Here is an 8,259-nt window from a genome sequence, read left to right as displayed (position 1 = left end):
CGAATCTGAATTTCATCTGAATCTCCAACTCCAGGCAGACCTTCGTTTCACCACTGGTGAATGTCTAAGTAAACAAATGCAAGTTTTCAGCACCCTGTTCACACTCGCAGGCGTGCTGTTCAATTGCCTATCCACTCAAACCTGGTCAGCACTTCATTTTCCTGTCCACACAACCCAGACTTCAGAAATCATTGGAATCTCCACTACAGAATGTTCCATTCAATCACACCGAATCTGGAATTCATCTGAATCTCCACTCCAGTCAAGCTTTCGTTACACCACTGGTGAATACCCAAGTAACCCAATGCTGATTTTCTGGGGCCTGTTCAGACACGCAAGAGAAATGTTCATATGGCTACCAACACAACCCTTGTCAACTCCTCATTTTCCTGTCCACAAAACCCATACCTCAGAAATCACTGGAATCTCCAATTCAGAATGTTCCATTCATTCATTGGAATCTGGAATTCATCTGAATCTCCACTCCAGGCAGGCTTTCATTACACCACTGGAGAATGTCCAAGTAACCCAATGCTGGTTTTCAGTGGCCTGTTCACAATCGCAGGCGTACAGTTCAACTGGCTTTTCACTGAAAACTGGTCAGCTTTTCAGTTTCATTTCAACACAACCCCGACATCACAAATCATTGGAATCTCCACTACAGAATGTTCCATTCATTCACTGCGAATCTGGAATTCATCTGAATCTCCCCTCCAGGCAGATTTTCGTTACAGAACTGCTGAATGTCCAAGTAAATCAATGCTGGTTTTCAGCTGTCTCTTCACACTCGCTGGCGTGCTGTTTAACTGGTTATCAACTCAACCCGTGTGAGCTCTTCATTTTTCTATCCACACAAACAAGACTTCAGAAATCATTGGAATCTCCTCTAAAGAATGTTTCATTCATTCACTTCGAAACTGGAATTCATCTGAATCTCTAACTTCAGGAAGGAAATATTTCTTTACACCACTGATGAAGGTCCAAGTAACCCAATGCTGGTTTTCGGCGGCCTGTTCACACTCACAGGCATGCTCTTCAATTGGCTGTCCAATCCACCATGGTCAGCTCTTCATTTTCCTGTCCACACAACCCACCCTTCAGATATCATTAGAATCTCCACCACAGAATGTGCCATTCATTCACTGCGAATCTGGAATTCATCTCAATCTCCAACTAAAGGCAGGCTTTCATTAAACCACTGGTGAATGTCCAAGTAAACCAATGCTGGTTTTCAGAGGCCTGTTCACATTCGCCGGCGTGTTGTTCAACTGGTTATCCACTCAACCCTGGTGAGCTCTTCATTTTCCTGTGTACACAACCCAGACTTCAGAAATCATTGGAATCTCCATTACGGAATGTTCCCTTCATTCTCTGCGAGTCTGGAATTCATCTGAATCTCCACTCCATGCAGGCTTTCGTTACACCACTGGTGAATGTCCAAGTAACCCAACGCTGGATTTCAGCGGCCCGTTTACATTCACAGGTGTGCTGTTCAACTGGCTATTCACTCAAACCTGGTTTCTTTTTCATTTTTTGTCCACACAACCCATACTTCAGAAATCAATGGAAACTCCACCAGAGAATATTGTATTCATTCACTGCGAATCGGGAATACATCTGAATATCTAACTCCAGGCAGGCCAACGTGATGCTACTGGTGAATGTCCAAGTAACCCCACACTGGTTTTCAGCAGCCTGTTCACACTAGCAGGTGTACTTTTCAGCTGGTTATCGACCGAAAAATGATCAGCTCTTAATTTTCATGTCCACAAAACCCAGACGTCAGAAATCATTGGATTCTCCACTACAGAATGTGCCATTCATTGACCTTTAATATGTAATTCATCTCATTCTCCACTGTAGGGAGTCGTTCTTTACACCTCTGGTGAATGTTCAAGTAACGCAATGCTGGTTTTCAGCGGCCTGTTCCCAATCGCAGGCATAATGTTAATATGGCTATATACTCCACCCTGGTCAGCACTTCATTTTCCTGTCCATACAACCCAGGCTTCAGAAATTATTGGAATCTCAACTACAGAATATGCCATTCTTTTACTATGAATCTTGAATGCATCGAATCTCCACTCCAGCAGGATTTCTTTAAAAAGCTGTTGAATGTCCAAGTAACACCGAGCTCGTTTTCAGTGGCCGGTTCACACTCGCAGGCGTACTTTTTAGCTGGCTATCCACTCTACTCTGGTCAGCTCCTTCGTTTCCTGTCCACACAACTCCGACCTCAGAAATCATTGGTATCTCCACTACAGAATGTTCCATTCATTCACTTTGAATCGGGTATTAATCTGAATCTCCACTCCAGTCAGAGAAACTTTACACCACTGGTGATTGTTCAAGAAACACAATGCTGGTTTTCAGTGGCCTATTCACACTCGCAGGGGTGCTGTTTTACTGGCTATGCATTAAACCCTGGTCAGCTCTTCATTTTCCTGTCCACGAAACTCAGGCATCAGAAATCATTGGAATCTGCACTATAGAATGTGCCGTTTATTCACTCTGAATTTGGAATTCGTCTGAATCTCCACTGCAGGCAGGTTTTCGTTACACAACTGGTGAATATCCAAGTAACACAATGCTGAATTTCAGCGGTCTGTTCACACTCTCCGGCATGCTGTTTTACCGGCTGTCCACTCAACCCTGTTTTTCTCTTCATTGTCCTGTCGACACAACCCAGAGTTCAGAAATCATTGCATTCTCCACTACAGAATGTTCTATTCATTCCCTGCGAATCTAGAATTCATCTGTATATCCATCTCCACTGGTGAATGTCCAAGTAACACAGTGCTGAATTTTACTGGCCTGTTCACACTCGCATGCCTTCTGTTCAACCGGTTATCCACTCAAACCTGGTCAGCTCTTCATTTTCCTGTCCACAAAACCCAGACGTCAGAAATCATTGGAATCTCCACTAAAGATTGTGCCATTCATTCACCGCGAATCTCGTTTTCATCTCAATCTCCACTGCAGGCAGGCTTTCTTTTACACCACTGGTGAATATACAGGAAATGGAATGCTGGTTTTCTCCAGCCTGTTCACACTCGCAGGCGTGCTGTTAATCTGGCTATCCACTAACCCTGGTCAGCTCTACATTTTCCTGTCCACACATCCCTGACTTCATAAATCATTGGAATATCCACTACAGAATGTCCCATTCATTCACTGCGCATCTGGAATTCATCTCAATCTCCACTCCTGACAGGCTTTCGTTACACCAGTGGTGAATTTCCAAGTAAACCAATGCCGGTTTTCAGCGTTCTATTCACACTCGCATGCATGCTGTTCAACTGCCTATCCACTCAACCCTGCTCAGCTCTTCATTTTCCTGTCCACACATCCCTGACTTCAGAAATCATTGGAATATCCACTACAGAATGTCCCATTCATTCACTGCGCATCTGGAATTCATCTCAATCTCCACTCCTGACAGGCTTTCGTTACACCAGTGGTGAATTTCCAAGTAAACCAATGCCGGTTTTCAGCGTCCTATTCACATTCGCATGCATGGTGTTCAACGGCCTATCCACTCAACCCTGCTCAGCTCTTCATTTTCCTGACCACTCACCCTAGACTTCAGAAATCTTTGGAATTTCCACTACAGAATGTTCCATTAATTCACTGCGAATCTGGAAATCATCTGAATCTTCAACCCTGGTAGGCTTTCGTTACACCACTGGTGAATGTCCAAGTAACCAAATGCTGTTTTTCGTTTTTCAGCAGCCTTTTCATACTCGCAGCCGTGCTGTTCTACTAGACATACACTCAATCCTGGACAGCTGTATATTTGCCTGTCCACACAACCCAGGCTTCAAACATCACTGGAATCTCCACTACAGAATGTTCCATTCATTCACTGCGAATCTGGAATTCATCTGAATATACAACTTCTGGCGGGCTTCCGTTAAACCACTGGTGAATGTTCCAGTAAGCCAATGCTGGTTTTCAGCGGACTGTTCACACTCCCAGGCGTACTGTTCTACTGGCTATCCACTCAACCCTGGTCAGCTCTTTGTTTTTCCTGTCCACACAACCCAGACTTCAGTAATCATTGGAAAATCCACTACAGAATGTTCTATTCATTCACTGCGAATCTGGAATTCATCTGAATCTCCAACTCCAGGCGGGCTTTCGTTATACCACTGGTGAATGTCGAGGTAACACAATGCTGGTTTTCGGCGGCCGGCTCACACTCGCAGGCGTGCTGTTCAACTGGCTATCCACTCAAACATGGTCAACTCTTCATTTTCCTGTCCACACAACCCAGACTTCAGAAATCATTGGTATTTCCACTACAGGATGTTTCGTTCATTCACTGCAAAGCTCGAATTCATCTGAATCTCCACTATATACAGGCTTTCGTTACACCCGTTGAATGTTCAAGTAACCCAACGCTGGTTTTCAATGGCCTTTTCATACTCGCAGCCGTGCTGTTTTATTGGCTATCTATGCATCCCTGGTCAGATCTTCATTTTGCTGTCCACACAATCCAGACTTCAGAAAACATTGGAATCTCCAATACAGAATGTTCTATTCGTTCACTGCGAATCTGGAATTCATCTGAACCTCCAATCCATGCATGTTTTCATTACACCATGGTGAATTACCAAGTAATCCAATGCTTGTTTTCCGAGGCCTGTTCACTGTCGAATCTGTGCTGTTCAATTGGCTATCCTCTCAACCCTGGTCAGCTATTCATTTTCCTGTCCACAAAACAAAGAATTCAGAAAACATTGGAGTCTCCAATACAGAATGTTCCATTTGTACACTGCGCATCTGGAATTCATCTGTTTATACTCTCCAAGATGTTTTTGCTTACACCACTGTTGAATGTCCAAGTAACACAATGCTGGTTTTCAGCAGCCTGCTCACAATCGCAGCCGTGCAATTCAATTGGCTATCCACTCAATGCTGATCAGCACTTAATTTTCCTGTCCACACAAGCCAGCCTTCAGAAATCATTGTTATCTCCACTACAGAATGCTCCATTCATTCACTGGGAATCTGGAATTCATCTGAATCTGAACTCCCAGCAGGTTTTTGTTACACCACTGGTGAAGGTCCAAATAACCCAAAGCTGGTTTTCAGCGGCTTGTTCACAATCACAGCCGTGGTGTTCAATTGGCTATGCAATCAACACTCTTCAGATCTTCATTTTCCTGTCCACAAAACCCAGCCTTCAGAAATCATTGTTATCTCCACTACAGAATGTACCATTCATTCACTGCGAATTTGGAATTCATCTAAATCTGCAGCGCAGGCAGTCTTTCTTTACAACACTGGTGAATATCCAAGTAACCATTGCTGGATTTCAGTGGCATGTTCACAGTCGCAGCCGTGATATTCAATTGGCTATCCACTCAACCGGGGTCAGCTGTTCATTTTCTTGTCCACACAATCCAGCGTTCGGAAATCATTGTTAACTACAATACACAATTTCCTTTCATTCACAGCGAATCTGGAATTCGTCTGACTCTCCACGATAGGTAGGTTTTCGTTTCTACACTGGTGAATGATCAAGTAACCCAATGCTGGTTTTCAGCGGCCTGTTCACACTCGCAGCTGTGCTGTTCAATTGGCTATCCACTCAACCCTGGTCAGATCTTCATTTTCCTGTTGACACAACCAAGCCTTCAAAAATCATTGTTCTCTCCACTACAGAATGTTCCATTCATTCACTGCGAATATGAAATTCATCTGAATCTGCTCTGCAGCCAGTCTATCGTTACACCACTGGTGAATGTCCAAGTAACCCAAAGCTGGTTTTCAGTGGCATGTTCACACTCGCAGATGTGCTGTTTAATTGGCTATCCAGTCAAAGCTGGTCAGGCCTTCATTTACCTGGCGACACAACCCAGCCTTCAGAAATTATTGCTATCTCCTGTAGAGAATGTTCCATTCATTCACTGCTAATCTGGAATTAATCTGAATCTGTACTCCTGGAAGTTTTTCGTTACAAAACTGCTGAATTTCCAAGAAAGCCAATGCTCGTTATCAGTGGCCTGTTCAGACTCGCATCCGTGCTGTTCCTTTGGCTATGCTCTCAACCCTATTTAGCTCTTCATTTTCCTATCCACATAACCCAGCCTTCAGAAATCTTTGGAATCTCTAATACAGAATGTTCCATTAATTTACTGCGAGTCTGGAATTCATCTGTATCTCCGCTCCAGGCAGGTTTTCGTTACACCACTGTTGAATGTCCAAGTATCACAATGCTGGTTTTCAGCCGCCTTTTCATACTCACAGCCGAGCTGTTTTATTGACTATCGATTCATCCCTTGTCAGCTCTACATTTTCTTTTCCACAAAAACCAGCCTTCAGAAATGATTGGAATCTCCACTACAGAATGTTTCATTCATTCACTGCGAATCTGGAATTCATCTGACTCTCATCTCTAGTTAGGTTTTCGTTATAACACTGGTGAATGACCAAGAAACCCAATGCTGTTTTTCAGTGGCCAGTTCACATTCGCAGCCGTGCTGTTCAATTGGCTATCCACTAAACCCTCCTCAGCTCTTCATTTTCCTGTCCACAAAACCCAGCCTTCAGAAACAATTGTTATCTCCACTACAGAATGTTCCATTCATTCACTGCTAATTTGGAATTCATCTGAATCTGCACTACAGGCAGTATTTCGTTACACCACTGGTGAAAGTCCAAGTACACCAATGCTGTTTTTCAGTGGCCTGTTCACACTCGCAGCCGTGCTGTTCAATTGGCTATCCACTCAATGCTGATCAGCTCTTCATTTCCTTTCCACACAACCCAGCCTTCAGAAATCATTGTTATCTCCACTACAGAATTTTCCATTCATTCCGTGCGAATTTGGAATGTATCTGAATCTGCACTGCATGCAGTCTTTCGTTACACCACTGGTGAATGTCTCTGTAACAAAATGCTGGTTTTCAGCGGAATGTTCACACCTACAGACATGCTGTTCTATTGGCTATCCACTCAATGCTGGTCAGCTCTTCATTTTTCTGTCCACACAATCCAGCATTCAGAAGTTAGGGTTATCTCCACTACTGAAAGTTCCATTCATGCACTGCGGATTTGAAATTCATCTGAATCTGCAGTGCAGGCAGTCGTTCGTTACACCACTGGTGAATGTCCAAGTCAACAAATGCTGGCTTTCAGCGGCATGTTCACACTCGCAGGCATGCTGTCCAATTGGCTATCCACTCAACCGGGGTCAGCTGTTCATTGTCTTGTCCAAACTATCCAGCCTTCAGAAATTATTGTTAACTCCATAACAGAATATTCCATTCATTCGCTGAGAATCTGGAATTCATCTGACTCTCCACTCTAGGTAGGTTTTCGTTAAAACACTGGTGAATGACCAAGTAACCCAATGCTAGTTTTCAGCGACCTCTTCCCAATCACAGCCGTGCTGTTCAATTGGCTATCCACTCACCCTGCTCAGCTCTTCATTTTCCTGTCCACATAACCCAACCTTCAGAAATCATTTTTCTCTCCACTACAATATGTTCCATTCATTCACTGCAAATTTGGAATTCATCTGAATCTACACTGCCGGCAGTCTATCGTTACACCACTGGTGAATGTGTAAGTAATCCAATGCTGGTTTTCAGCGGCATGTTCACTCTCGCAGATGTGCTCTTAAATTGGCTATCCACTCAATGCTGGTCAGGTCTTAATTTTCCTGTCCAAACAACCCAGCCTTCAGAAATCATTGGAATCTCGATGACAGAATGTTCCATTCCTTCACTGGGAATCTAAAATTAATCTGAATCTCCACTCCCGGCTGCTTTTAGCTACACCACTGGTGAATGTCCAAGTAACCCAATGCTGGATTTCAGCGACTTGTTTAGACTCGCAACCTTGCTGTTCAATTGGCTATCCACTCAACCCTGTTCAGCTCTTCATTTTCCTGTCCACATATCACAGCGAATCTGGAAGTCATCTGAATGTCCACTCCAGGCAGGTTTCGTTACACCACTGGTGAATGTCCAAGTAACCCAATGCTGGTTTTTAGTAGCCTGTTCACTCTCGCAGCCGTGCTGTTCAATTTGATATCCACTCAATCCTGGTCAGCTCTTCATTTTCCTGTGCACACAACCCAGCCTTCAGAAATCATTGAAAACTCCACTACAAAATGTACCATTCATTCACTGCTTGTCTGGAATTCATCTGAACCTACACTCCCGGCAGGTTTTCGGTAAACCACTGGTGAATGTCCAGGTAACCCAATGCTAATTTTCAGGGGCCTTTTCATACTCGCAGCCATGC

This window comes from Sorex fumeus, unplaced genomic scaffold, assembly GCF_029834395.1.
Source record: "Sorex fumeus unplaced genomic scaffold, SorFum_2.1 ptg000043l, whole genome shotgun sequence".
Classification (NCBI taxonomy): domain Eukaryota; kingdom Metazoa; phylum Chordata; class Mammalia; order Eulipotyphla; family Soricidae; genus Sorex; species Sorex fumeus.
Note: the sequence above shows the minus strand (reverse complement) of the source record.